Raw genomic sequence first — 10,581 nt, 5'->3', positions numbered from 1 at the left:
TCATCGTAACTAGCCACTCTGGCTCTCTATAATGAGGTCCCTTTCACACAAGTCCTGTGTATTTATGTGACTGTTCTTCATACACTTCCCCAGAATATGTCACTTTATATAGTCTGTAGTTTGGTTCTTTTCTTGCATTTGTCCCTCACTTTGGCTCTTCCACTCTGCCTACAATGTCTTGACCTCAACCCCTTTAGAATCTTGGGGTCGCTTGAACTGCCTAGCACCGCTCAGGTAAACTTGAGTTTAGAGGCTTGCCAGATTAGAGCAATATCATTGTGCCCAGTCATTCCATCGCCCATTCGCTCACACGCCCAGTGAATGGTGGGGTGGATTTGGGACTGTAGCTTATGCAGGAACAATCAAATCGATCACGTTTAGGATGCTGGAAGCACAATGTCGAGCAACCCCAACAAACACCGTCCCTTTAGGCCGCTCAGAGGCACTTGTATATTTCATATACAGAGAGACTTTTGGGGGTAATATGTCCCTATTTATTTTGCATATTTGTATTATACAGTTATATTTTAAGACTGGAATTTGTTATAACTGACGTGGTTCCATTTGTAAAGACTATGCTGTCTGTAGTGTATAGGTTTCTCTTTGAGTTGCAGTTGTTTGTCGCCCTGGTCCTGAGACCAGTCGAGTGGTGGACTGGCTATGACACTGTCGCCTTGAGGTACAGAACTGGGACCAAATATAAACTCTGACCTACAGTTTGATATGGTGAGAAAATATTTGAGGAGATTTTGAATTGAGAAATGCTCACCTTAAAGGAGAAATATAATGGAGACAAATTTACAACAGGGTTTAAAGGGTACATAGCAAGATAAAATAAAATGGACTGTTAATGAATGTGAAGTCAATCGCTTTACACCACTAGCATAATCTAGGCGTGTTTGCCAAGAAGGTACGTAACCATAAAATCTTCGAGGCATTGCTTTATATATTGTGCAGTGTTACATAATCATGGGTTTCCATTGTCGAAGATACATAGTACCTAGCTATTACAAGCACTTACATTATGCGATAACTGGAACTGTTATACTTTAATATTGCCCATTTTATCATTAAGTGTTAATGAAGATGCACTTTGATCTGGTGTGGTTGGGAAGAGAACTGATTAAGTTTAAATATTTAAAATGCGATGGATTATGAAAAGATAAAACACATGTAGTTATACACAGTGACATGGGACACTAATGCCCCAAGTAGGAAAAAAAAAGAGATAATACTGCCCTAAACATTTAGGATTTTTTTTGTTTATTGACCTGATGCTGTAATACTACAAAAGAAATACAATTTACACTGCTGTTAATGTTTAGCAGTTTTTCTATCACCTGCTTTTTACGTCAATATGGAGTATAGGTGAAATAAACTGACGTATTCTATGGAAGCTAATTTAAAGCGTTAATGTGTGAGGTGATTTGTTTATTTGCTCTTTAACAACTCATTTATGTTAGGTGCAAATGTGCTTTACATATCATACTCCTTTGTTACTTCTATTTATATTTTTATATATCATTTTGGCTGGGATCTGATTTTTCAGGTCTATAAAATTGTTTAGAACTGTAAATAAAACAATTTAAATCGACTCCATGTGTTTGTTTTGGTGTTCTGGTTTATTTTGATGAAATAGAGGGAGAAAAGTGGCATTTTAAACCCATTTAATTTTGCACTGAACCAACAAATATGGTTTACAATGAGCAATCCTCAAGAGAGAAATCAACATAATGTATGGTATATTCAAAAAGGAACAATCCTTGCCTCTATTCAGTAGTGAATTTAAACAGCATTGCAGACATTTGTGATGGAAATTCACAAACTGTTTTTATTAGAATCATACTGATTACATTAGACTTTGTCTCTACTTTGTGATAGGAAAAATAAAGTCATATCTTATATTGTTACAGATCTGCAATTAGAATGCTTAAGCAATGAGCATTTTTTTCATGTAACAAAAATAATTCCATTAGAGAATGGGTTAAATTACACGTATAATAAGCCACGATTTTCTCCCCAACGAGTCCCAGCTATCTGAAAACCCACAACATCAATACAATCAAGCAATATAAATTATCAAAACAATTTGGAAACATTTGTTATGCAATGCAATGTTCTTACTGAAAACAATTACACACGTTTACCTCTTCTCATAAAGTTATAATCCTTTGCACTTCCATTTTATATGTCGTAAAGAAATGTGTGTTTTATGTGTATCTTGGTATCATCCTAATAAAACTTAAATGGTTAAATTGCATCACAAATCATGTGAGATTTTAAAAAATAAAAGAGAAAAGATTTGATTATGTGGTCCTGTCCTAAAATGGCACACTGGATCTGACCTTTGATTATGCAATCATAACCATAACAGTTTGCCAAGTCCACAAGGCAGTAGGGTGTCTTATTTGTTATTTTACTGGTTCAAAAGGTGCTCAAGAGTGCTCTGTATGTGGTCTCAATGTGCCCTTTTGGAAAGCCTACACTGGTGGGCCAAATACAGCAGTCTACACTCAACAACCCATATGGCATTGCATCACCAAAGTGAGAGGATAACACAAATGGTGACCATTTGGGACAGGGCTCTGTCATTTTTCATTTTAATGTAAGGCTTCAAAGTGGTGACCAAAAAGTGCCTGTAAATAGCAATATAGCTTGAAATGATGGCCAGTTATTGCATCCTTTACAAAAAGATCTTGGTGTAAAATACAGAATAAGTCAACAGTGCTTAGTCCAGAGATGCTTTAATATGTGTAAGTTACAGTTCAGAGCGTTTCAAATGCCAGACTGTATCAACAGGTTTGCCCAGATGGACAGACATATGAGGATTCATCTCAGCATGACACTGAGTACTAGGAATACAAAGTAGAGGATGAAACATATGATCCTAACACTTTATTCATCCTCCACTCTACAGGCAGCGATGGAGATAATGACAAAGAGGAGATGAGGAAGAGCAGCACAATGGCACAGAACAGCCCATTGCTGCTCACGGGCACCGGCGCCAGTGAATGAAAAGATGAGTACATCAGCCAGGGCAATCGTGCATCTGTGGCCAGAATATAATTAAGATATAAAGCATTTATTCAGCACTAGTGGGGATATTTCTAAACAAACAACAGCTAAAATATTTTACTAATTTAGATGTAATATTACTATATACAGTTCAGAAATCACATCTGTGTAGGTGCTTCTTTTGAATGACGTACCATTTGCAATCAAGCAAAAGCATAGTTCTGAATTATATAGAATGAATATGTTTAGTATGAATATAATACATCTTAGGTGTACTATATTGTTAATTACATGTTGTTACTGGTCATTGCCTTACCAGTGTCAGATGTCATCTATAAAACCTCTGGATACACACTCTCTAATTCTCACCATAATTAGTAAATCATCCAGGTACTTTTCAAGGTATTTTCACCTACTATTTATGAATACAATGAATTAAGACATATTACTCATTTGCAGATGCAAGAAATTTGATAGCTTAGTCACTTCATCAGAAGTTCAGAGTTTTGAACAAACGTTGAGCAAATGACACACTCAAAAATGTACAATTTATTTTGTGCATGATTAGACAAATTAGTGTTGGTTTAACTTATAAATCTAGAGGTCACAGGTTTGGGTTAACCAATGTAGAGCATAATTTCTAGTATACATTATACGTGTCACATGTCATGTCACATCACTTTCTAATTTCTTCCAACTTTTAACAAAAAGTTCACTCATTAGGGACTCTTGTTGCCAGCTACTGGTGAAACTATATAATCTGCACAAAATTTACAGAAAATCCTAAAACTGACAGTCCATCTGAAAATCAAACGTGAAACATGTGGTCTGAACACAAACCAGTGAACACAAGGAGCCAGTGTTTAGCCAATCACATTTGACAAAATGTACCTATCATTTCCAGCTATCAAACACCCTACTTGTAAAGTTTTCATTGTTCCTACCCTCATGGTGATGTCAAATATGTTAAGGCCCACAGAGCTCGAGATACCATGTCTCCTAAGCCTTTCGAGCCACAATCACGCTGGGTGATAAGATCAGGAATGGATGTTCCTGCGCCAGAATGGTAAGACCCATGATTTCCCCAGAAATGCCAATGGTCTCACCCACCTAGGAGAGAAAATCTCAATGATTGATTGTTTGTTTTTATTCCTTTATTTGCTAATGCACAATGTTCATAAGCAATGGCTAACACGCTGTTTTCTTTACACTGACCTGATGCCCACCACACCATAAGATAGAGAACAGGCAACTACAATGGCTGAAATCATGAAAGTGACAGATAAAGAACTTCTGGATGCCTGTAAGTGCAAAATATAGCATGTCAGTCTTTATCAAATTTCTATCAAAGTACATTTAAAAAAATAAATGCTAATGTGATGTTTCTCACAGGGTTTCTTGACACCTGGAACTGGCAGCCACAGTGGAAAGACAATGGGAACAGGAAACAAATATGTGGCCTGTTTCCATGCCTGGTATCTGGCCACCTAATGACAGAGGTTCATCATTTTCTTCTCCTTCCTCTCCAGCCTCATCCTCATTTCATCCTCATCATCATCATCGCCATCATCGCTGCCTCATCATTGTCTTCGCACGTCATCTTCATCATCCCCTGAATCATCTGAACCCTCCTGGCTTTCTCTGATCCCTCCCTCCTGCTGCAGTGTCCTCCTTCCTTAAGACAATATAAGAAAAAGACTGGTGAAAACATCTAATAAGCATAAAAACAATTTACCATAATTCAACTTAAAGCAACAGTTCACCTAAAAGTGAAGGTTTATCATCATTTAGTCACATTCAGTCTGTCCTAAACTACTAAGGAATTCCTCTTTATAAAAAGCTTGCCTTTTCCCATGTACTTATAATAATAGAGACGCAAGTGCTTTCAAGCTTCAAAAAGTATACAAAAGCACAATAAAAGGATAATAAAGCAGATAGCTTCTACTGCTCTGCCAGATCATCTTGTCTCCACTGAAATGTTAACCTGAGTCAGAGATCTGACTTGAAGAATTATTAGCTGCGAAACAGACATAGTGAATGTGTCATGAAAATACATGCTTTGGCCCTTTAAGCTTGGAAACCTCTGTAGTTTCCTTCACTGTAATAATATTCTTCAAACACTTCCTTTGAGTTCCATAAAAGAAAGGATGTCATGACTTGAGGGTGATTTAATTATTTTTTTATTTCTTAAATATGAATCACATACTATGGTTTGGATAGATCACCCTGTCAGCACGCAAATACAGTAAAGAATTGATGAGCTCAGCTAAAAGCAGACAAGTGTCTCTTGTATCTCTCCTTCTTCTTTTCCAATTTTTCGAGACGCAATAGGCTCACTCCTTTGTGCCTCAGCTTTTGATCAGCCTCTCTTCCTCCTTGGCCCTGAGCTGAGTCTTTGGAATCTCGGACTGTTCCTGGGCCTGATCATCACCTTATTTAAACCACAAAAATAAAATATCAGTCGTGTTTCTGCAAATTACTTACTAAATGCTGCAGTAATACTACAAGCTCCTCTCTTCAGATGTGGAGTGAAGATTTTCCAATAGGAGTGAGTAATGCTGCTACTGTATATCGCTTAAGGTACTTCAACACAGTAGTTGACACAAGATAATCTCGTGAACTGATTCCAAAGCCTTCCATGCTTAATTCATGAGATGGAGCTTAACTGGTCATGTCAGGTAATGTAAAGTAGCTCTCGAGAAACAAAAGGTGGGGAAGATGGAATGCGTGATGAGTAGAGGCAAAACGGGCCAAACTCTGGCAGCTTGCCCCTCCTTTGTACCTTCCATTCAGCACAGCTGAGCACGTTTGGAAATGCAACATTAATAACTATTTGAATATGCAACAGAACTCATCTGTGAGGTAGACAATGCACTGACCTGTTCAAAGTCAGCAATCATAGAACAGACTAAGATTATAAAACTTCACCTTCACCAGATTTCCTCTTTTGTTCTCATTTTCCCGGGCCATGTCGTTTCAAAAATCTGAGCCTTGTCTTTAAATTTCACTGCAAACTATAGGAAAGGAAGAATATAGCTGAATGTGACTTTGACTGAAAATTATTGTGGCTGGGCCAATGGCAGTACCACAAATGACAGAAGTTCTATTTCACAAGACGTGAAACAAAATGTTATTTCACATCTCACAGGCTACTACTGTACAAGACGGGTCACATCACAAGAATAATATCACAGCAAAATACTAAGCTCCCTTACCTTTACATTCCCAAAGAGCTAGCTTTGCATTCCACAACACTGACTTAATGAGTAAAAGTAGATTCATATACAACAGATAATTATGGTGAGCCGTTGTAAATGCAACTCTAATGCTCCAAACTCATCATTACTGCACTGACTTGAGCAACAAACTGACTTAGTTTAGAAAAGTCTGACAGCAAGGTATAAATGCAATGGGGGAACTTCATGAAGAAATGTTTGGGTTATTAAGCCTGATTTCTTAGATTACAGATTATTTTAAACCTTTTCTCATCAAAACACAAAAATCTTTTGAAACTTCTGAGCTTTAATCAAACTTATTTTATATTACATATATTTTTGTATATAATTAATAGATGTAAGTGCTTAATTTAAAGGAAATAATGAAATAAAAATGGATCTAATGGACCTAATGGAATAGGGTTCTAACTGCCAATAGGCTTCCACATGTTAAAAATCTTTTTCTCACAATTCTGTAAATATTACATAAACAATCTCCTTCTGAGATTCAAAAGACTGATATAGAGCATTTAAAGGCAATACCAATGAGGTCCTAAAGTGTTTGTCAGTGATTTATCAGCCAAAATGTAAAATATGTTTAACTGACCTTTAAATTTATCCTCATTGACTAAGGCTGTAAATGAGCAGGGACTCCCATCACCATAACAAGATTGAGCTACGGAGCCTGGCTCTCATCCAGCTCTTTATGAGCCTCCAATCAAAAGCAGCTTAATGATGGAGGCAGCACAGAGCTAGAGGTTTTTGTGAGGACCCTGAGAGCGCAGGTGCTGCCAGCCTCCTGAGGACAGGCTGAAGGCCGAAAGAGGACCAACCTGAAACTACTCGCACCACAGACCTCAGACCAGAGCAACAGGCTTCTGTTTACACGCATGCATGCCAGCCATCAAACAGCTGTGCAAGGTGCATTCGTATGACATCACATCTTCAGTGCACACAGTGATTGGTAATTAAATTGAAAGTTTGGATGATGTCTTCTAGTTTATACAAGAACTGACATTTGGACTTATGCATTTCTTGTGATGCTAAGAAAACAGTGCTTCGGCACATGTTACCATCTTGTTTGAGAGCCCATGTAATAAAGAAATAAGATAGCGTGAGTGTTCAAATAGACATATACACTGATGTGGACTTCCAACAGAATGTCATAGAGCCACTGCAGGCCTTTCTCTCACATTATGAATCACTCTCCACCTATAGACTGGAGAAAGAGCTATTTATCTTCTTAGTATCAATCTGATTTCCTGAAAAGGTCATCATATGGAATGATTTGCTAATCCATTTGTGTACTGGGAGAAGGACAAACGAATCTCTCCTGCCTACATCTTGCAGCAGCTTGGAATATAGGCCTATGATTGCATTTTGATCTTAATAATATAGCAATGTACAAAAAGTTCAGAAGGTGCAACCATAAAAATATCTAAAGCTCCTTTAGTAAACCAGTAGTGTTTAAATTTCAAGCATTTTGTATGAACAATATCTAGTAAAACATCATAAATGGCAAGGTGAATTCTGAGTCTTTAAAAAAGCGTATACCTTCCTAATTATTTAATATTAACATTTATTCAAAAAAAAAAAAAAAAAAACTAATTTATAAACTCTTGTAATACAGCTTTCATAAAACAATAAGGGAATGTCTTGACTAAAGTCAATATCTCACAACTTTTCATTCCAAAATCTGATTTCATTCTTTGTGAATATAGATAAAGATTTTATATATACAATAATGATGCATGTTGTTTGTTCCCAACGCTCTTCAAAATATTTTTGTGTCCTACAGAAGAACCAAAGTCACACAGGTTTGGAAATCACATGATGGTGAGTAAATGATGACAGAATTGCTTTGGCTTCAGGTGGAATATCCCTTTAAATAGGCAGAATTGAAATTTGTAACGGCTTGCAATGTCGCTTAATGAGTAATCACAGGAGGGTTCAGGCACTGAAGGGCTCTACCTCCCAAGAGGATCCAGTGTGAATCATCAGCCAAAGATGGTGTTCCCTATAGGAAGTTAGCAGAGAGGCAGAACTGCCCTCATTGCAGTGTGTGGGCTTCAGCTACACAAAAGAGGAGAAAATATTCTGATAATGTCGCCATACAAAGATCTATGACTTTGAACCGCGTGCATTATGTGGACTTTTAGAGATATAAATATTATATATGTCGCTTATTTTAGTAGTTAAATTAATGAGAATCAAGCAATTTTATGACAGGATATGTGGAAATTTCGTGTCTTCTCTCATATCTTAGTTTGTAATCCAAAAACAACTATGAAAAGCCTTGTAGATTGACTTTTCTGTGAAGCATTAAAAGGAGTTAAAATATGTTATGTTTAATAAAATACTGTTTTTAGTTCAGCACACATCAATGTTTGCTCAATCAGTTGTGTGATCTCAGTGCCAGTCAATAGGAATACTATGAATGTGTAGATTCTTTAAGATACTAGAGACTATGATATTTAATTATTATGATTATTTTGTTCATATATTTCCCTTATTTTGATTACCTTTAATCTATTCTTGTCTTCTCTGGGTTCAGGTAGTCTGTTCCTTCTTCGCCTCTGAGGTCCCATTGTCCTGTGTGCAAATAAACAGTTTGAAACACATTACAGAAGATGGGAAGAAGATCTACCTTGACCTTCTCTCATTCTGGCAGTTTGGAGAATAAAGGTGGGAAACTGTTACAAATCTCATAGATGATTCATTCCCATACCTCATGGAGTGTATTTAAAAGTATTCTGAACATAAAATAATTTATGATTGTAATGAAAGTATTAATGTAACATACAAGATTAGGTAATATAATATACCAGCATTATTTAGTATTATTTATACTATTACAATAATTTAATATTTTGAATTATCTTTTTTAGATTTTAGTCCTCATTTTAAGTTTACTTAGGTTTTAGTGATGTTTTTTGTCTTTTGTCACTTTTTTAATATTTCTAATTACCTTTATTATTGTTTCAGTATATGTTTGATATTTTAGTACTTCGACTACTTTATTTCAATTACTTACAACCAATATTTCTAATCTCTTTTTAATTTTAAATTTTGTATCAAATATTTCTATTTTATTTTATTTCAGCTTCCAGTTAATAAAAATATTTTTTATAACTTTAGTTTTGTTAACATTTACAAATACTGTAACATGTCAAGCAGTAAATATATAATATTCTGTATTTAATTGTTACTGTTGTATTTATATTCGTGATAATTTCAATCCAGGGTTTAGTTTGACAGAGATCTAGGTCCTCTGGTCTAGTAAGCCTTCTTACACTATATAAGCTTCAATCACACTTAGCAGATTTAAACACTCTATATGTTATACAGTTTGTAAATCACAGCGACCCTCAAAGGATTAAGTGAACGCCTTTAGATCAGGAGTGCCGTGGTCATTGTTACCATTCCAGAGGCCAAATATTAGATTCAGTTACTATTATTTTGACTATATACATGATTCATGAGACATGCTGTCTTATTTATTAACAAACCTGTTCCTGTATAAGACATATTTGCTACAATCAAAATTTGTCACTGCATTTTATAAAGTCTCCTCAGGTAGATTGTGAACAGAGATGTTATGACAGATTATCAAGTGTTGATCTCTCTAAACCCTCTCTCACCACAGCCTGGGTTGAGGGATGTTCAGATGAAGAAAGGAACTTGTGAAATGAACATACCTATTATGTGACGGATAGTGTCACTAATAAGCAGATGGGGGCTGTCACAGTGCCAAAATGCACCTGCTCCTAAACAATTCCCGCTTGGTACAAGACAACCTATTAATAAATGTCTAGCTCCCAGCAGACATACAAGAGATCCTTTTCATTTCCTGTTTATCAAAGGAAAACGCAACCCATGCGTATCTGCTCAATGAATAAACATAAGTGACTCACATCCACATTCACCTGAGTGGGATGCCATTATAGCCCTGTTATCGCAGATATTATAGCAGAGTAAATGTTCCTTATCACTAGAAGGACACTTACTGTGAAATAATCAACACTATCCAAAACCAAACAAACTGCTTATTGCCATCATGCAACCATGTATTTGATAGTACTCAATAATGCACAAGGTTGTGGGTTCGAACACCAGTACTGGGATAAAATGTAAATATAAAATGATGCCATATTTTGTACAATTTATAAATGAATAGCACTATTCAGGTTTATTGAACTGTATATGCAAAAGAAAATCTTATTAAGTAATTTCTAGCAATTTTTAATTATTTATAATTTTTTAATAACCAGATGATTTTGGGCTTATTTAGGTAAAATTTGATGATTTCCAAAAAACTATGTGTAATATATTCAAGGTTTACTCTCTCAGG

This window comes from Puntigrus tetrazona, chromosome 11, assembly GCF_018831695.1.
Source record: "Puntigrus tetrazona isolate hp1 chromosome 11, ASM1883169v1, whole genome shotgun sequence".
NCBI classification, from domain to species: domain Eukaryota; kingdom Metazoa; phylum Chordata; class Actinopteri; order Cypriniformes; family Cyprinidae; genus Puntigrus; species Puntigrus tetrazona.
This window is presented reverse-complemented; position numbering follows the sequence as displayed.